This window comes from Mustela lutreola, chromosome 5 (assembly GCF_030435805.1).
Source record: "Mustela lutreola isolate mMusLut2 chromosome 5, mMusLut2.pri, whole genome shotgun sequence".
In the NCBI taxonomy this organism is placed as follows: domain Eukaryota; kingdom Metazoa; phylum Chordata; class Mammalia; order Carnivora; family Mustelidae; genus Mustela; species Mustela lutreola.
In genome coordinates, this window is record NC_081294.1 from 53,819,776 (window position 1) to 53,841,116 (window position 21,341).

At 37.9% G+C, this 21,341-nt stretch overlaps 1 long non-coding RNA gene across 5 annotated transcripts in view; it reads left to right on the forward strand.

The window, feature by feature from the left end:
- The window catches only part of LOC131831875 (uncharacterized), a 71,548-nt gene that overhangs the window by 38,823 nt on the left and 11,384 nt on the right, over positions 1 to 21,341 (forward strand). The window contains exons 5-6 of one of the 5 annotated variants that reach the window (XR_009353846.1): positions 10,201 to 10,277; positions 14,067 to 14,139. The exons of 2 other annotated variants lie outside the window; for them this stretch is intronic. This is a non-coding gene — a long non-coding RNA (uncharacterized LOC131831875). The remainder of the gene's footprint in view (positions 1 to 10,200; positions 10,278 to 14,066; positions 14,140 to 21,341) is intronic. 2 more of the 5 variants (XR_009353847.1, XR_009353844.1) reach the window with 2 other exon arrangements.

Genomic DNA, 21,341 nt, shown 5'->3' on the forward strand with positions numbered 1-21,341 from the left:
TAGATTGCAGCCCGTATTCAGAAAGAGCTTGTGCACTTGTGTGTTCCACTGGGCTAGTATAGTTCACGTGAAAGGCTTGTAACGCTCTTAAACTTATTCTTTCATACTTTCAAGACCTGCAAATGCTAACCCATGCATTTTCTATGGTGATTTTCTTTGGTAAACATGAAATTAGCCTTAGAAACACCTCCTCTTAATTCAGATATTGTTTAAATCAAAGGCTTAGAATTACAAAGTCTGAAAGATTTCGTAGGTAGGAGGGAAAAGAAGTCAGTGTTTAAATTAAGTATTTGAAAACAAAGTGAAAAAGGGAACATGATATATAGTTTACAGGAAGAGCCATTTGGAAAGCTTTTTCATAGCTAATTTGTTGGGAATTCTTTGGCTAAGGTGGAATAAATGTATTCTAGGAGAAGGTCTATTGAGCCCAGTGTGATAGTAGCTTAATCTGACCGTGGCCATGTCTCACAGATCACTGTACCTAGTCAATACTCTATTATTGCAAGTTAAGTGGTTTGCTACAGTATTCCACGCTCAGGGCATTAGAAGCTCTGTTCCCTAATTTCCTAAGCAATAATGGTATAAGCAGTATGCATTTTTTATTATAAAAACTAACAATTGCCTCCACAGAGTTAACAGTGTTTTACATACCATTGGTACCCAGGAGATTCAGTCTTAAATCAGAGCAAAATTAAATGTAAAATGTACGAAATTTTGGCAGAATTAGGTTTTCTTTGTAGAGGCTGAAGTCTTCAGTTTTGCTTGGAATCAAACTTTGGTTTTCTTCCTGGTGCTTTTATTTTCATTTTATTTAAATGGGTGTGTTGTTTCCTGATTAAAATTGATTCTGAATAATTGTAACAACAGTAATTCACAGCGGGAGCCTGGGCAGCCTTCTTTATAGCTCCTGGAGGCTGTCATCATCCAGCCTCTCCGTGCTTGCCAGTTTTTCAGCGTTAACTATATTCACTGTGCAACGGGGTTATGAACTGCACAACAAAGACTTGGAGTGGAGAAGCATTCCTCCTCCCAAATGGCTGCTGTTTTTACAGGTTGGGTACTCTGTGCAGGTCAGAATTTGCTTGGTGAATTGGTTATTTACTCATTTCAGAGTAAATATATGGTAGGTAAGAAAGGAAAATGCTTTCTCCTCATTAGGAGACTTGATTTGGATTGGTAGCTCCCACAGGCCAGGAGCCATCATGAAGGAAGGAGGTGGGAGTGGTGGGGGACTGAGAGGGGACGTGGGTTTTTGGTTCAGACCAAAGGTAGAATTAGAGCTGCCCATGGGCGATGGGAGTAGGAAGTTCAAAGACAGCACAGTCAAGCTTACACTCCAATCTCTCTTAGAGGTCTCTTTTTTGCTCCTCTCTGCACATCTGCTTCATTTTTCTTTCTGTAGTTGGCTTTTTTCCTGCCTCTTTGCCCTTGTGCAGAATACGGTGGCATCAGTGGGTCCCAGACTACACATTCTCAATCCCAGTAACCATTCCAACTCACTAGCCAGAGTTAGGCCCAAAGGCCTTCAGGAGCTGGGCCTCGTTTTGATTAACAGTGAGTGAGGGAGTGCCAATATGCAGAATGCATTTCTGGCTTAAAAACATTTGAATTAAACATTATTAATGGCAAAACTAAACATACCCATACAGTGCTATGGTCAAATGTAGTTTTAAGGCTACCAGTTTAAGATCCCTTGCCAGTCTTTCTAAGACCATTTCCCAAAGCTAGGGGTCACCTAGCTTTTCAGCAGGGATGAGACTAAGGTGAGGTGATAAAGCTGCAGGTGCAAAATTTAAGGCAATGCCTAAAAAGATCAATAATCCAGATAATACTATTTCAATGCAAATGTTCTAACAAAATAAAAATTAATGCAAAAAATTCCATGGTAAACAAATTCTGAAATTGTAAGTGTAGACAGGATCACTATTACTGATTTTTCCTTTTGTCTCAAGCTCCAGTATGGCTCAGAGCAGCGCAGTTCACGAGGTGTCTACCTGTAGGCCAGTCAGTTACCAATAGGGAAGTGCGTCCCATCAGTACTCTGTGGGTGGAGGAGTCCCTTGTCATCAGTAGGGATGTGGGCCAGGCACGCACATCACAAAAGATGTCTCTCAAGGATGTTAGAGCATGATACTTTCTTCTGGGACTCGGTGTTAGGAATTTGCCCTAGCAAAATACCATAGGCTAGGTAGAAGTATGAAATCAGGGTGCCAACATGATCAGATTCTGGGAGAGACTGTCTTCCTGGCTTACAGAGGACTGCTTTTGCCTTCTCACTGTGTCCTCACATGGTCTTCCTTCTGTGTGAGAATGCACACAGAGTGGGGGTGGGGTGGGAGACAGAGAAGGTGTGCTTTCTTTCTTTCTTTCTTTTTTAAGATTTTTTTTTTTTAATTGTTTGATAGAGATCACAAGTAGGCAGAGAGGCAGGCAGAGAGAGAGAAAGAGAAGCAGGCTTCCCGCTGAACAGAGAGCCCAATGCAGGGCTGGATCCCAGGATCCTGAAATCATGACCTGAGCCAAAGGCAGAGGCTTTAACCCCCTGAGCCACCAGGTGCCCTGAAGACTCCCTCCCCCCATGTATATTCAGATCTAAAGGACAGTCTTCTAAATGCTTGCTTTCTGATGTCTCCTCCTTATAATCCTATCATGAGGGCCCCACCCTCATGACCTCATCTAATTCTGATTACCTCCCCATCTTCAAATACCATTAGGGGTTAGGGCTTCAACACATGAATTTAGAAGGGACAAAAGCATTCAGTCCATAACAGACCCAAATATTAGGGATATGCACCAAACATTCTTTTTTTTTTTTTTAAAGATTTATTTATTTGACAGAGAGAGAGAGAGAGAGAAAGCCCAAGCAGGCAGAGAGGCAGGCAGAGAGAGAGGGGGAAGCAGGCACCCTGGCTCCCTGCTGAGCAGAGAGCCCGATGTGGGGCTCGATCCCAGTACCTTGAGATCATGACCTGAGCCGAAGGGGAGGCTGAACCCACTGAACCACCCAAGTGCCCCTCCTTCAAATGTTCTTAATTCTCCCTCCCCCCATGTATATTCAGATCTAAAGTACAGTCTTCTAAATGTTATCTTTTGATAGCCATGCCAAAATATAAACCCAGTAAAGTTAAAATTTTGTCATTGGCTTCTTATTCTAAGTTAGTTGCCCCCAGAATATCGTTTTACAAAACTGAATTAATCATCAGACAAATGACTCAAAGATTTAACTAGAAAGTGAAGCTTGGATGCTTAACCATTTCTGAAAGTCCTGGGACTTGACCAATAACTACTCTTTCCATCGATAGGAAGACAGAAACATTTAGCATATGGTTTTTCTTTTCTGTATAAAATCAATCAGAATATGTCACTTTGTGGCTTACTATAGTCAATCAAAATGTTGTGTCTCATTCTTCTAAATGTAAATCTTCTAAAGACATTTTTCAGAAAGTTCTGTCAAGTTATTAAGTGATAGGAATGTTGGTAGAGAAAATAAATTCCTTTAGACATCTTATAGGAACTAAAGAATTAAGGAATGCTTCCCCCCACCCCATTTCCTCAAGGCCTGTTTTGGTTTTGATGTTCAAACACCATATTGGAAAACATTTAAACTGCGAATATAATTCTGAAAACACTTTGAGCCATGACAATATCTGTCCTGGGCAGCCTCATATCAAGCTGGCAAAACAGATCTTGGAAAAATAGGAAAGTATTTTTGTTTTCAGAATGCTTTATATGCAATTCCCCAGAAACAGCTCAAAAAGATAGATACTCTTTTCTAAAAGGTTGCTGTTTTAGCACTTCCCAACTTATAAAGGTTGGAATTTCCCACTGGCTCAGTGGAGAGATTTGTATCAGTTATTTTAGATTCACTTAATAGCACATTTGTGTTTGAGATGAAGTGTGAGTCCCATCAGACAAGTAAGATTGTTCTTAAAAATTGGCCTCCTTCTTCTTCCCCCCATGTATACTCAGATCGAAAGTAGAGTCTTCTAAATGTTATTCCACAGCTAAGTATGACATCCTATCTTAAAACAGCAGCAGTAGCTGCTGTTTCTTTTTGTAGAGAACATGGCTGGATATATAGTGAATGAATCTGTGAAGACTGGTGATGTTCAGTTTTTTAAGTGAAGCCTGGACTTGATTCTCCACCCTCTCTCTGCACTGTACTGGCAGAGATGGAAGTGAGGGTGAGGAAGGTGGTAACACAAGGAAAGGTACCACCAAGGTTTGTACAAAATACAGTAACACTAGTTAATCACATGTTATCTCAGCGCAGTCATTTCATTTTTTTTTTACTTCTGCATCCATCATGTTCTATCCTTTTATTTTCCCTTTTGCTTGTCACCTTTATTGTTTTTTTTTTTTTTTTTTTAAGAGCAGTTAAAGTTCACTGCAAAACAGAGGGGGAAGATACAGGTTTCCCATATACCTCCTTCCCCAAACCTGCATAGCCTCCTAATTATCAGCATCTCTTGTGAGTTGCTACATTTGTTATAATTGATGAACCTAACTGATTGACACATCATAGCTACCCAAAGCCCATAGTTTACCTTGGGCTCACTCTTGATGTTGTATCGTTCTGTGGGTTTGGACAAATATTCATTATGGTATCACGTAGAATATTTTCACTGCCCTAAAAATCTGTGTTCTATCTATACATATAACTGCTGATATTTTTACTGTGTATGTAGTTTTGCCTTTTCCAGAATGTCATATAGTTAGAATTACAGGTATGTAGCATTTTCAGATTGGCTTCTTTCACTTAGTAATATGTACTTAAGGTATCTCCGTGTTTTTTCATGGCTTGATAGCTCATTTCTTATTGTCACTGTGTAATACCCCATTGCCTCTGTATATCATAGTTTATCCTTTAGTCCACTGAGGGTCAAAATATTGGTTGCTTGCAAGTCTTGACAATTATGAATAAAGTTTCTATAACCATTCATGTGTAGGTGTTTGTGTGGACATAAGTTTCAATTCCTTTGGGTAAGTACCAAGGAGAGCAATTGCTGAATGGTGTTTAGTTTTGTAAGAAACCACCAGCTATCTTCCAAAGTGGCAGTACCGTTTTGCATTCCCACCAGCAATAAATGAGAGTTCCTATTGATTCACAACCTTGTCAGCATCTGGTGTTGTCAGTGTTCTGGATTTTGGCCATTCTTAGGTAGGTGTATGGTGGTATCATGTTCCACCTCATTTTGCTCTTAGGTTATACCTTCTCTTCTAGCTTACATGCTTCTTGAAGGCAAGGGTCATGCACAGCTTTTTACCCTCAACCACTCCTAGTGTATTCACTTGCATGTAAAGTCACTCAGAAGTGTGCCAAAACATTGAAGATGATGAATGTCTTTGAATTGGTTAAGAGTTCCGTTAGAGGGGAAGAACTATCACTTACTGAATAAATTTGTCAACCATTTGAAATACTTGCAATTTCCCTGTTAATCCTCACAATAGTCTTATGATAAAGACAAAATTATTTCCATTTTGCCAAAAATGGACTAACTGAGGCTTAAAGTAGTAAGTGAATTGCCCATCATCAGTAGAGTCAGCTAGACCTGTGGTTCTAAAGAAGATCTGTCTGGCCTAAAGCTGATTTCATGAGAATGGGCTGTACCTGCAGTTAGAGCCATGCTCCCAATCTTAGATGCCCATGGGCCAGGTAGACAAGGGAGGATGCTGGGGGTGGGAGTAAAGAAAGGGGCAGCCTCTACTTACCTCTAGTTAACTATTTTTTTTTTTTTAAGATTTTATTTATTTACTTGACAGAGAGAGATCACAAGTAGGCAGAGAGGCAGGCAGAGAGAGAGAGAGAGGGAAGCAGGCTCCCTGCCGAGCAGAGAGCCCAATGCAGGGCTCGATCTCAGGACCCTGAGATCATGACCCGAGCCGAAGGCAGTGGCCCAATCCACTGAGCCACCCAGGTGCCCCACCTCTAGCTAACTATTAAACAACATTTTTAGAATCAGAGAATCCATAAATTTGGATTTTTTTTTGGAGGGGATTGCAAAATCTTCCAAGTTTTATACTTTGGCACCCAATTTAATAATAACACTTAAAAAGTAAATAGAGGTCTGTAGGCCAAATTTAGGCTACAAAGGGAAGGTTTCTAGCTATTGTATTAAAGAATAGTTTGAAAAAGTAGCAGCTCTTTTTCCCCAAGTATGTATTGTAATCCCAAATGAAGTAAAATACTGCCTGTCAAGAAAAACTTAGAGAGCTATCATTAATAGTTCACTCTTTTGTTGGTATGTAAAATGTGTATGGATAATACTTGTTAAGAAGTAGTTACCAATCTACTATTCAGTGTGGAGCCCAGCTAGTGAATGAATACGGTTACTATTTTATTCCAGATGAAAAGAAGTTCTAATCTAGAACTTCATGAAAAGAGCAAAAGCGTTTATTGAGCTGTGAACTGATGCTGCATACTCAACTATCCACAATTTCTAAGTATCTTATGCAAATATATGCACTTTCCCACAAGAAATTACAAATAACATACATATGTAACCACATATAGCTTTGGTGTTAATTGCTAGTTGCCCATTATGAGTATGTAGATCGTGCCCTATTCAGAAGCAGCTAGAGTAGTCTATTGTTCTTCCTCTTGGTCCTATCTATTGTTATCCTGATCCAGGTCATCAGCCTGTGTTGTCTTTGTCAGTGGCCAGGGTAGTCTAGTCTCTCTTTTGACACAAGTGTTATGATAATTACAGAAAACTCTGCTGCATCTCTTGAAGTTTGCATCTGCACAGAGCTTAGCTGAATTTTTATTGTTTTAACAATTTTTGTTCCTAGCAGCTATTTGAGGATGTGATGTAGGGAGGTAAAGCCCCCTCACTGTCAGTGTTTGAATGTCTCTAAATGTTCTCATTTGGCGCTCCCTTGGAGAGACAGATTTAATGAGCTTCCATGATTTCTATGTAGAAAAAAGAATGTCTTCTAGGATATTGCTAAGGCTTAAATGTCGGTTCGTCAATGATCATGCCTCACCTTTCATTGTGGGTATGTTGACTTTCCTACTGCAAGGATATTTCTTGTCCTTGGATTTTTCAAAATGTCCTGCCCTTTTATTCTTTTTTTTTTTTTTTTTTTAAGACTTTATTTATTTGACAGAGATAGATCACAAGTAGACAGAGAGGCAGGCAGAGAAAGAGAGGGAAGCAGTCTCCCTGCTGAGCAGAGAGCCCGATGCGGGACTTGATTCCAGGACCCTGAGATCATGACCTGAGCCGAAGGCAGCAGCTTAACCCACTGAGCCACCCAGGCGCCCTGTCCTGCCCTTTTAAAGTGGGGTGTGTTGGGGCACCTGGGTGGCTCAGTGGGTTAAGCCGCTGCCTTCGGCTCAGGTCATGATCTCAGGGCCCTGGGATCGAGTCCCACATCGAGTCCCGCATCAGGCTCTCTGCTCAGCAGGGATCCTGCTTCCCTCTCTCTCTCTCTGCCTGCCTCTGTGTCTACTGTGATCTCTCTCTGTCAAATAAATAAATAAAATCTTAAAAAAAAAATAAAAATAAAGTGGGGTGTGTTCTTTTACTCTGTCCTGCTTCCCTCTTTTCTCTCCTTGTTTTGCTCTGCCAGAGAAACCACTTTAACTCTTTGAACTTATTTTAGAATTTAACAGCATGCTTCTACATAACATGCTTTCACTGCACTTTGTTGATTTTTAAATTTTCAGTGTTATCTATGCAATTTCAAATGAGAGGATTTAGCTCTATTTCATGCTTGATCCCTACCACAAAACAAAATCTTCCCATTTCCCTGTTTTTTTTCAGTAGAATTAATAGAAATTTGTTAGATTGGTATTCCTATAGTCAATGTCTATATTATTATGGCTCTATAATCACTATTCACAATCAAGTCATGAATTATGCTATAATGTATTTTTTCTATTGTTCTGAAATTTCACATTGATGTGTCTTAGTGTACATTTATTTTCATCCACTTTGCTGGTAGCTTCATGTGCCTTTTAAATTTGGAGCTTATGGGGCAACTGGGTGGCTCAGTCAGTTAAACATCTGCCTTTGGCTCAGGTCATGATCTCAGGGTACTGGGGTTGGGCTCCCTGCTCAGGGGGGGAAGTCTGTTTCTCCCTCTTCCTCTTCCCCTCCCCCTGCCCATGTTCTCTGTCTCTTACTTGCTCTGTCTAGGTAAATAAATACAATACTAAAAAATAAAATTCACATACCTCTTTAAAAAGATAAATTTGGAGCTTATATCCTTCCATTATGGGGATTTTCTTGAGTAATAATAATATAATAATAATAATATAGGTTCTTGTTTGGATGGTTCATTTATATCTATTTCCTTCACTCTCTAATTCATTTTATGATGTTGGATCTCTTGGACTATATCTCTAATGTTATTATCTTTAATTTCCTTTTTTCAGTTTTTGCATCTTTATATTCTGATATTCTGAGAGGTCTCTTCTTTACTCTCTCCTTCTCTTCTCTTCTCTTATCACTACTTTGGGTTTAGTTTGCTCTTTGATTTTCCAGTTTCTTAAAGTGGAAAGTTAGGTTGCTGACTTAAGATCTTTCTTCCATTTTAGTCTAGGTTTTTACAGTTATAAATTTTTTTCTTAAGAATATTTTAGCTTCATCCCATAAATTTTAGTAAGTTGTGTTTTTGTTTTCATTCATTTTAATATATTTTCTAATTTTTCTTGTGATTTCTCTTGACCCATTTGTTATTTAGGACTTTATTGTGTGATTTCCATATATTTGTGAATTTCTTTAATGTTCTTCTGTTATTGATTTCTAACTACATTCCATTGTTCCTGGAGAACATATTTTGTATTATATAAATCCTTATACATACACTGAAACTTGTTTTGTGGCCTAACACCTGGAGTATCCTGGAGAATATTCCATGTGCCCCCAATAATTATATTTTTCTCTTGTTGGTGGAGAGTTCTATAGATCTCTGGGAGGTCTAGCTGGTTTATAGTGTTGTTCACCTCTTCTGTTTTCTTGTTGATATTTTGTTTAGTTATCCTATCCATTATTAAAGGGGGGTTTTCAAGTCACAAGTATTTTTGTTTAATTGTGTATTTCTCACTTTAATTATGTCAGTTTTGATTACATTTATTTGGGGGTTTTGTTAGTTGATATGTTTATAATCATGTCTTCTTGATAGATTTACTTTTTATCATTATAAAATGTCTTTGTCTTTAGCAACAATTTTGTCCTAAGTTTTATTTTATTTGATATGAGTATCACTCTAACTTCTTTTGGTTACTCTTTGCCTGATATATCTTTTACTGTCCTATTACTTTCCACCTATTTGTGTCTTTGACTCTGAAGTGTATGTCTTGTATCTCTTCATCTGTCACTCTCTAACTTTTGATTGGAGTGTTTAATACATTTACATTTAATGCAATTCCTGCCAAGTGATTTATGTCTGCAAGTTTGCTATTTATATCTGTTATGTTTTTTGTCTTTTTGTTTCCCTATTCCTCCACTGCTGTTTTGCTTTGTGTTAATTAGGTATTTCCTAGTATACCATTATGAACTCCCTAAGGTTACTATCTTTGTTAGACTACTGGTTTTCAAAGCTATTCCAGAACGAGGTAGAATGTTGGGAATAGGCCAAGTTAGAATACCACAGACCTGATTATCCAATTAAACTCAAGTGTTTTTCCTGAATAATCACCGCTCAAATAGTTTTATGTCATTGGCTAATTTCCAAAGTTCAGAATAAGTTCATTTTGAGAATTTTTGCTAGTATTCCATTTTATGGGGGAGTGGATTATCAGGTATCCTTTTTCCACCATTACAGAAGTGCCTTCAGAGATTTCTTGAAGTCTATTTTCCATTCTTTCTTTTGGCAAAATTCATTCTCTGTTATTATTATTATTATTATTATTATTTTTAAGTAAGTGTCTGCTCTTGTTTCTTGGTCATAATAGCTGGGATATTTTCTCTCTCTGAAGATACTATTAAAAGTTAAAAAATTTTTTGCCCTATATTATCTCTGTTTCTTCCAATTTGGTTTAACTTCTTTGTTTTGTCCTCTATTCTATGTTAGAACTCTCTTCAGACAATAATGGCAACTTTAGTAGCAAACATTTATTGAGCATCTACTATGTGGTCATCACTCTTCTAATAGATTATACATATTATCTTATTTAATATATATTAACTTATTTCATTCTTCTCACATTAAATATCACTGGTGACTACTATCATTTCTTCCGTTTTACAGATGAGAAGCTGGGCTATAAAGAAGTAAATAACTTGCCTTGAAGTTACATAGTATAAAATTGCAGAGTTGGAATTCAGGTATAGTTTGACTTCTACCTCCTCTTTCTGAAGTAGCTCATCCCTGGGTTATCTGCTTCTATGTACCAGTGGGGTTGTGAACATTCTGATCATATGGGTGGGGCTTGTTGACTGTGTGGCTGTCATCTGTGGGGTAAATTGGGTACTTCTTGGCTTTTCTCATTTCTAATTTCTCTTCCTAGCTTTCTCTTGTCTGGTAATCAGTTATCACTAGTCCATTAGCTTTTTATCATCCACATTTTTTTCTGTTTTTGTTCTCATTTTTTTTTCCCGTTTTACATCTGTGAGTTTATGCCTTAGGGAGATAAAAGGTTTACTATCATCTTAGTAGGGCTTTGGGAAGAACCAGCACTAAATGCATGCTTTCAATACACTGCCTGTTTAATCATTTTAAGCATATCTATCTATCTATCTATCTATCTATCTACCTATCTTAAATCTGTTATGTGAAGTTCTTGAAGGTCTTCCTTCTATCTATCTGCTGGTTTAACATGAACACTAAAATTTTCCTATCCAGCTCTATAATTTTGTCTTGCATGTCTATCCTTAGTGGAGGCTTTATCTAAGTGGAGGCTTTATCTATTTATTTCTGTGTGGTTTGGGCTGAGTTTTTCTCCATCTAGATGTTTCTCATTTTCTTCTGCCAGGTGCTCCACGATGTCTTTTTATGTTAATTTCATGCCTTGGGAATATAGGACTCTGCAAAGAGAGTGTGAAATAAAACCGAAGCTCATGGGAAGATGAGCTTTGGTTAAGAATTTTTAGGGGAGGTTCCTCCCACTCCTCATGCCTGAAATTTAGAAGTGCACCAGCCTCCATGTTCCTTTTCTATGCCAGTGAGCATATAGAACACAATTTCACTGAAAAAACAGTACTCCGAAGATTGTGGATTAAGCATGAGGGTCTCATTTCCAACTCTCCTCATCTCATAGGTTCCAGGTCTTATGTACAATGTGTGTAGCTATTAAAATCAAAGCCTGTGGGCTAACTGAAACCAGACCAATCCCTTCCCCAATCACCGAACCAGGACAACATGATAATATATTACTGAGTTTCCTTTGTCTTCATTTTTGACCCTTGGGGATTTCTCTTACTTTTATTTGAGTGCAGATATGTATTTAAAAGGATACTTGTGATATTTTAACCAGAGTATCTATATGTTTTATAGAGAAAGGTTTTGTGTTAATGATTTGCTATTGTTGCCTGCAGTTCCTAAAATTAACTTTTTTTGTTGAATTATTTCATGTATACCCCATGAATGTTATCCTCACTTTGAAAGTATGTGTGATTTTTTCCATGACATCGCTGCTAAGTCAAGGAATGTTATTTTCTCCAGCTTTATTGGGATATAACTGACATATAACATTGTGTAAATTTAAGATACATACATGTCAAATTGATGTATTTATAAATTGCAAAATGATCACCAACCACCATAGTGTTAGCTAACACACCCATTGTATCACATAATTACTGTGTCTTTTTGTGGTGAGAACATTTAAGGTGTACTCTCGGCAAATTTCAGGTATATAATATGTATTATTAACTATAATCACTATGATGGACATTAGATCCTCAGAACTTTCTTACCTTATAACTTGAAGTTTTTTTTTTTTTTTTAAAGATTTAATTTATTTGACAATGAGAGACACAGCGAGAGAGGGAACACAAGCAGGGGGAGTGGAAGAAGTAGAAGCTGAACAGGGAGCCTGATGAAGGGCTTGATCCTGGGATCATGACCTGATCTGAAGTCAGACGCTTAATGACTGAGCCACCCAGGGCACCCGTTATAACTTGAAGTTTATGCTTTTTAGCAACATCTCCCCATTGCCTACCACCCAGCCTCTGCTAACCACCATTGTAGTCTCTGTTTCTGTGAGTTTACCTTTTTTAGACTCCACATATAAGTAATATATAATATTTATATTTTTCTGTGTGATTTATTACACTTAGCATAAAAAGGTCCTTTCATGTTGTTACAAAAGGCAGGGTTTCCTTCTTTCTCATGGGTGAATAATACTCCATTGTATATGTACCACATCTTTTTATCCATTCATTCATTGATAGATATTTAGGATGTTTCCATATCTTGCCTATTGTGAATAATGCTGCACTGATCATGGGAGGGCAGATATATCTCTTCAATTCTTTTGGAGAAATACTTCGAATGAGATTGCTTGATCACGTGGTAGTTACATTTTCAAATATTTCTGAGGAATCTTCATATTGTTTTCTATAGTGGTTGCACCAATTTACATTTCCATCAACAGTGTTCAGAGATTCCCTTTTCTCCACATCCTTGCCAACACTTGTTCTGTCTTGTTTTGAGGATAGCCGTTCTAACAGGTGTGAGATGGTATTTCATTTGTATTTCTGTGATGATTAGTGATATTGAGCGCCTTTTCATGTTTAAGAATGTATTTTTAAAGTGGCCTAAAGGAGTTTGAGACTGAACTAGTAGAGGTAATAGTTTCTATTCTGTGAGGATAAGATCTAACTAGAACATGGCATTGTGTTCTAGATACATCACTTTCCAGAATAATAGACTTGTGGTGTGTTATGAGAGGGACAGTTAGCATGGCAAAACATTCTCTTATAAGGATACTTGTGATTGCATTTAGGACCCACCTGGATAATCCAGGACAATCTCACTATCTCAAGATCCTTAATGTAATCATATCCTGCAATGTTATTTTTTTTCCCATATAAGGTAATATTCATGGATTCCAGGGATTAAGACATGGATATCTCTGGAGGTCTGTTATTCAGCCTACAAAAGCTAGCTTTGTGAACATAAAACTATCTTCTTTGCTCTAAGAACACTTTCTACAATTTCTTGGGCAAGTGTCCTCTAGCCTCTCTTGAGTAATGTCAGTGTTAGAGAACTAATAACAACAGCCTTTAGATTGTACTTAAATAACTTTTAACCCTTTCCTATTTCTAAGAATCTATGGTTTTGAAGTTTTTGTTTTTAAGTTCCTTTTGCAATCTCATTTATGTTTGCTTACTTTCCATTTGTGCAATCTATATAAAAAAAATAATGTGCTAAGTTCAGGTGAATTTACCCAATCCATATCTGAGAAGTTATTGAGGTTTCATAGTGACCTATTACATTTAATATTTGTGCTGCCGAAGCGAGCATGTGACCTATTACATTTAAAATAAGGAAAGTATATTAATAAAAACTTTATGTTTGCAAGTGTTAAAAAAAATAACTGTGTGATTAAGTCGGTGATAGGAATTTATTGGCTTATATACCAGAGAAATCCCAGAATAAGTGTAGCTTCAGCTGGATCCAGGTACTCAGATGGTGTCTTGGTTGCTTAGAAGTTGGTCACTCCATATCTTAATTTCAGTTTTGTTGAATTGATTTTATTTAGTAAGATAATGCTAGGATGACAGGATGATCACGAGTGACCTAGGCAACCTTGCTATCTTCTTAGACATCCATGGAAAGAGCTCTATTAAAAAAATTTCTAGAATTTGCATTCAGTGGGCTGGCCTAACCTTGAATCGAGCCAGCCCCAATGATATTGCAGGGACGTAGAGTAAGGAGTCTCCAATGAAATATTTAAAAAGCCACTATCAGCAAAAAGGAAATACTTGTTGGTCAGGCTACAAAAACAGATGTGCTATGTAAAACATCATGTAATATGCAAAACATTGCATATGCTATATATAATCGTAGTTTTAGCTGTTTATGTTTTGCTGGAGGCTTGTGGAATCAATCCCAGTGCTCTATAGCTGTGTGTCAGGCTCTGTCTACATTTGTGTTTGTTTGTATTTTAGATAAAATTTACCAGATGGGAGAAATCCATTGGTGTTGCCTAGCTGGCCTGGTGGAAGAGATCAGAGGATGTGGGTAAATTCATCTTTGAACAAATGAATTAAATATGCACAGTAAATGGTTTATTGCACAGCAGGAAATTGGTGCCTAAGCATTGGGGAAGAAAGCAAAGCTAGCAGAGCAGCAAGCCTCATGCAGTCACTCCTATGGTCAGGTCTGAGAGGTGGCGATAGCCAGGAGGCTAGCAGAGTGCTTTGTAGCACAGAGCTCGTCTGAGTGTGCAATATGTTACCTACAGCTGGGTCTGGCATAATCAGCCCTGACTAATGGGAGGTGAGAGGAAGGGGTTCAAGTGCTGAATAAATAAATTACTTAATTACATATTATCAGAGAGAAGAACAGATGGTCAGTTTAGCCCATCTCCTGGTGCCTTTGGCTTTAGAATGGAGAGTAGATCTCATGAGCCCAGAGCAGGTTAGGCTCTTGATTCTATTTATCTGCTGGTCCTACCAGAGGATCATGGTGTTCAGGAATAAACAGGTCACATTTCCCCAAAGCTGAAGGGCTCTAGGTGCTCCAGTGTCCACTCTAAACTACAGTTGGGCAGGCCTAAACTAGTAGGCATTTTCCACTTTGTTCACTTTGGCACTAGATAGAAGTGTAAATGCATTTCATTTCCTGTAAAATGGTTGAAAAGTGATTTTCAATTGAGAATCTAATAAAATGTGAAGGGAGTAGTTGAGCATTTACTGAATGTGCTCATGGGTATCTCCTTTCACTTTAGACCATATACTTGTTTTCCTTGGCTTTTGATGTCCCCACAGAAAATCCACTTTTTCTGTGTACTGATTGCTCTGGTGTCAGAGGGAAGTGTGGCTGAGGTTGTATTCTGGAAGCATCACATGTGTTTTCAAATGCCTCAGTTTGGCATGGAAGGGTTCTCAGAGCAGGGTTTCCCACATGCTGGTCTGTTGATGGTTGCCAAGTTGGCTGCATCAAAATCACCTACGTTGTTTATTGAAGCTATTTGCTCTTTAGCTCTAAGCATAGAGATTCTGATTCATTAGGTCTTGGATAGGCTCTGGGAATCTGTGTTTCCTCCTAGCTCTACAAATAATTGTGAATTAAGTTTAGAGATCAGTATGTCAGTTGGGTAGCAGGGGAACAACAAACTCAAAGGGATTATTAAAGAAATGTTAATACAAGTGTGTGACCAAGTTTAAGAGGAACTTTTAAGGGATAACAAGGCATCCATAGCCAGTGGTCATGGGAAATAGGCGCAAGGGGAAGAAGTAGTTATCAGACCCTGGTGAAACCTGTAGGTGTAAAAGAGGGCTGGTGGAGGGGAACAATGGACAGCCATTGTCAATCCATGGTCCAGCAGGGAGAAAAAAATCTCTCTCACCTTTTGCCCCTTGATCTCTTCCTGGTGCTTTTGTCTAAACTAAAATGACCAGAGAGTCCTGGCAATGCGGTCTATAGAAGTCAGACTCTTGAGACACCAAACAAGATGGAGAAACTAGAGAGTGGACCTGGAGGGGTAAATAAAGAATATCTAGCTCATGTTGGTACAGATGACATTTTCTAGTTACACATTTGTGTCAATATGTGAATGACAAATAGGCAGGTATGTTTTGTTTTACAGAGATGCTTTTTTTCTTGGTATAAAATTGCCTCCTCCACAATTTCATCATAGAGACTGGAAACTCTTAAAGTATAGAGGTGGCATCTTTCGAATTAGCTTCCTGTACTCTGCCCACGGTTCAGGCAGTTCATATTCCTTCTTTTGAAAGGGCTTCAAGGAGAATCTTTTGGAAGATCATAACTGTCTACCTGGTTGTCAACTTTACATTTAGTAATATATTTTTAGGATGTTCTATTCTCTCTTATTAAGTAATTGTGGATCTGTATCATCTATATTCTTGAGGTGACTTTTACTCTGGAGGAAGTTGTTTGTAACCAACGGGATCTTCATGCTGAATGTCTCCTTAAAGAAACCACTTTATTATACTTCGTAAAAGATTGAATTCAGTGGTATTGCTTTCTTTTTTTTTTTTTTTTTAAGATTTTATTTATTTATTTGACAGAGATCACAAGTAGGCAGAGAGGCAGGCAGAGAGAGATAGGAGGAAGCAGGCTACCCGCTGAGCAGAGAGCCTGATGCGGGGCTCAATCCCAGGACCCTGAGATCATGACCTGAGCCGAAGGCAGCGGCTTAACCCACTGAGCCACCCAGGTGCCCCGCTTTCTTTTGGTTTTATGTTAAACATTCATTTCACTGTGTTTGAAGCATACATTTAATGCACATTAGTAATTATAACTCCACATCAGAAGGATTGGATTAATTTTGATTTTAGTATGTTGCCTATGAAGATTTGAGCACATTTTAAAATACAGCAGTGAAAGAAACTTTATAGAAACTCTTCGTGGAATCCCTGGAGATTTTTTTCTGTAGCTTCTGTTTTAAGACTCCAGCCCCTTCCCCCAATGAAGAAGTTTTGGGCATTTAGAGTCCCCTTTCCTGATGGGAACTAACCACTCAAAACCAAAAACTTGTATTACAGCAATTCATTAGGCCACCTGGGCACGTCTTGGTCTCCCACCAAGGGAATAATATGCATACCAGTCATCAACATCTTCTAAGTACCTACTGCATCCTAGGCACTTTACATGCCATTTAGTCCTTCCAGTTGCTTAGGCAGAAAGCTTGGAGTAAACTTTGGGTCCTTTCTCGCCACATATCTACATAAATCTGTCAACAGTTCCAGAAGCCACTACTTTCAAAATATGTTCAAAATATGTTCAGAATCTGGTCATTTCTCACGACCTGCAGTGCAGGGCATTGGTTCAAATCACCATCATCTCTCCCTTGGATTAGTTAGTCACATCCTAAATGTTTTGTCTGTCTCTTCCTTCTCCCTTCCGTCTTTTTCCTAGAGAGCAAGCAGAGGAAGCCCTGTAAAGATTATCATGTAGTTCCTCTATTTATAGTCCTCCAGTGGCTCCCATCTCGCTCAGAAGAAAAGGCAAAGACGTTACCAAAGCTTTATAAGGCTGAACCCTCGCTTTTCCTCAGCTGTCTCTCTGACCTCATCTGCTTTCACTCTCCCCTTCACTCACTATATTCCAGCAACAGCATGCTCCTGCTTCCCAGTTTTTAAATATGCCATTCCTTCTTCTTACTGGGTTCTCCCTCTAGTTTTTTGCCTGGCTTACTCTCTCATTTCATCCAGATCTCTTAAAATATGACCCTGTAAGAGAAGACTACACTGATTACCATATATAGAGTGCCCACCTGAATCACTCTCTTAACTGCGTTATTTTTCCTCTTAGTGCATATCACAATCAGACGTATTTACCTGCTTGTTTCATCCCCTTGAGAATGAAAGCTTCTTAAAGACCAAGACTGTGGAGTTCACTGCTCTGTCTCTGGCCTGTGTTTTAGTACATGACACATAGATGGTGCTCATCAAATATTGGTGGAGTAAATGCATGGATTTGTGAGTATATCAGTTATTCTCAAGAAGAGTATGATCTAGCATTTAGCAAAAACAACTCAGATGAGTTTCACCTTAAGTAACATTGTATTGAGTACTCATCTGATAAGCATCTTATCAGCCTTATTGCCAATGAGAGATGTTTTGGTTTACTGCAAAGGAAGGAAATATGCATATTATTCATACACCCCCCACATGTATATGTACACATGTGTATATGTTATATATGAATGTGTATGTTCATATATGTATGAATGTATGAGTGTGTGGAAGAATGTGTGTATGTGTATGTGTATGTGTATGAGTATGAGTTTGTTTGTATATAAATTTTTTTTGGCCCAGGAAAGAGACGTCTTCCTACTCAATATCTCACTGGAGAGTCTCCGTCTTCTACCCTAGGAGTCAGTGCCAGAGGTGGACATGGAAAAAGGAGACAGTGAGGCCCTGCACATGAATGAAGAGACCTGACTTTGGACTGTTAGAGAAATTTATTAAAGGGTTGGACAGTATTCCTCATGGTCTTTGTGAAGCCTTGGACTTCCTAACTGCTAGTGCAATGTGGTATCACAAAGATAATAGCTTTTTTCAGAAGTTCAGTTTTCTATTCCTACCTTGGAAAGCAGTAGCTTAATGAACCTGAGTGGTCAACATTTGTGGTACTCCTCTCTCTCTTCCAGGACCTTTTGAAATATATGTTTTTTGAATTTAGTTTTGCCGGAAAAATCTGCATCCAATTTGAATGAAATTGAATATGTTTCAGGGCTCAAGCAGCATGTCTTCCATCTGAAGCAAAATGGAGATGAATTTCAATTAGATGTTCCCATTATAATCTGTCTCCACCTGTAGTTTTCATCAAAAATTGCTAGGAAGTGTGGTATAATGTATGATCAGGATTTGCCCACTGGCAGCAGTGTCCCATTATCTTAGTAAAAAAGCACAAAATAATTAGTCTGATGCATATAGATAGCAGCTTCTTACAGCGAGTGACTTTAATTGTGGTGAGTAATATAAACGAAGTTTGAAGTATTATATATTTCCCTCCCAAGAAGACACCAATTACTAATTCAGTTGACAAAGTAACAATGTTTCAGAAGATTTAATGCAAACAGAACATCGTAGTCAATAGCCACTGTAAAATGTCCATTTTATGGCCTTATTTTTGCCTGAGCTTAATTTATGGTAATTTGGTAGTTACATATAGCCTGGAAGTATGCTGTTGGCTTGAGTTAGTACTTGGGTATTGCATAAATCATAGCTGAATGTGTTGGCTTCATCTAATGCTCTTCTTTCTCCTACAATTGAAATCCTTCTTATCTTGTCATTTCTCTCTCCTCATTCTTATCTGCAAATTCATGGGGCTCTGAGAGCTCAGTATTTAGGAGATCACTTCTTCATAGAGTGGCATCTTCCAAATGTCAGGTAGAGTGTTTCTGGACTTCGCCGAGTGGGGAATTTAGCAAATCTTTTTTGGGAATAGAGTATTTGTACCATCTCACCTTAAATGTTTTAAAGGGAGGTATAATTCCTCTCGCCCTACCCTCCTATTTGCCTCTAAAATCTATACTAATATAAAAGGTGAGGTTTAGTAGTATTATATTATTTGAACTAGGTTGTTTTTTTTTTCAGGGCAGGATTGTATTAGTTTTATTTTATTTTATTTTTTAATCTGAAACATAGGATGAATAAGCCAGCATGCTCTAGGTCCACAGGTAATCTACCTGGGGACCTAAATAATATAAATTATTTAACTATGTAGTAGGGATTAGTTTAGGTGACTGGTCTTCAAAGAAATACATTGGCTATTTCAGAATTAATGAGGCAATTGGCTATCTTCTACTGTTCTTTTATACTTGTTTACATAGATTTTTGAATTATTAGTTGTGACTAGTCACTTTCAAAAGTGATTAAGAATTTCAAGTAAATAAATGTCATGCATATAATTGTGAAGAACCTTATTCAAAATGTTGTGGGAAACCATGTTTGAAAATGTAGGTTCTTCTCTTAAACCCATAAAGTCATAATATAAATATTGCCATCTATTCCTAAGTTGGATAATAATATTCTTCTAATTTAGTTACTCAACTCTCTTCCTTTACTTAGAAGAGCATCTGTCTATAAATTGCACAGAACTTTTATATGCATTACCACTTTTAACTCATGTATCAACCCCATGTTGTAAACATTATCTTCAATTTAAAAGAAGAAACAAGCAATTTTTAAATGGTATGTTTTCTAATTATAAAATGACAAATGTTTATTGTAGGAAATCTCTGAAGTGTCAAAAGTATACAGATGTTGTTAGTAAGACTGACCAAACAAAATATGGAAAAGACACCAACTACCAATATTAGGAATAAAATAAGTGGGTATCACAGATGGACATAGGGGAAGGGAAGGAAAAAAAAAAGATGAAAACAGAGAGGGAGGCAAATCATAAGAGACTTAACTATAGGAAACAAAGAGGGTAGCTGGAGGGGAGACCGATGGGGAGATGAACATTAAGGAGGGCCTGTGAAGTGATGAGCACTGGGTGTTGTAGGCAACTAATGAATCACTAAGTTCTACCTCTGGCACTAAAAAAAAAAAAAAAAACAAGTAGGTATCACTACAGACCCTCAGACATTAAAAGGACATTAAAGAAATCCTACATATAACTCTATGCACACAAATTCAATATTCAAAGAGAGGTAAAATGTACTAATTCCTTAAAAAATACAAATTACCAAACTCATTGAAGACGAAATGGGTAACTTGAATAGTCCTTTCACTATTAAAAAGCTGAATACAGGGGCGCCTGGGTGGCTCAGTGGGTAAAGCCGCTGCCTTCGGCTCAGGTCATGATCTCAGGGTCCTGGGATCGAGTCCCGCATCGGGCTCTCTGCTCGGCAGGGAGCCTGCTTCCTTCTCTCTCTCTGCCTGCCTCTCAGTGTACTTGTGATTTCTCTCTGTCAAATAAATAAATAAAAAATCTAAAAAAAAAAAAAAAAAAAAAAAAAAAAAAAAGCTGAATACATTGTTAAAAAGCTGTAAAAGAGGGGCGCCTGGGGGGCTCAGTGGGTTAAAGCCTCTGCCTTCAGCTCAGGTCATGATCCCAAGGTCCTGGGATGGAGCCCCCGCATTGGGCTTTCTGCTCCAGGGAGCCTGCTTCCTCCTCTCTCTCTCTCTCTGCCTGCCTCTCTGCCTACTTGTAAGCTCTGTCTGTCAAATAAATAAATAAAATCTTAAAAAAAAAACTATAAGAGAAATCTATAGCCCAGGTAGTTTCACTAGTAAACATGTAAAGAAGAATTAACATAAATTTTATATAGTTTCTTTTTCCTTTGCCCAAAGTATAAATACATAGATCAATGGATTGGAAGAGAGTCCAGAAATAGATCAACACAAGTATGACCATTTGATTTTATTTGCACTTGAGCATCTTATTTATTTTAATGATAAATTATTTTCAGGACAATTTTAGACCTACAGAAAAACTGATAAAGGAGTTCCTATACACCCCATACCCACAGTTTCTCCTATTATTAACATTTCACATTAATATGGTATATTTGTTACAATTAATGTTCCAATATTGATACATAATTATTAACTAAAGTTCATGCTTTTTTTTAAAAAAAAGATTTTATTTATTTGGGAGAGAGAGAGATCATGAGCAAGAATGGGGGTAGAGGGAGAAGTAAACTACTCACTAAACAGAAAGTCCAATGCAGAACTCAATCCCAGGATCCCGGGATCCTGACCTGGGCCCAAGGCAGATGCTTAACTGACTGAGCCAGCCAG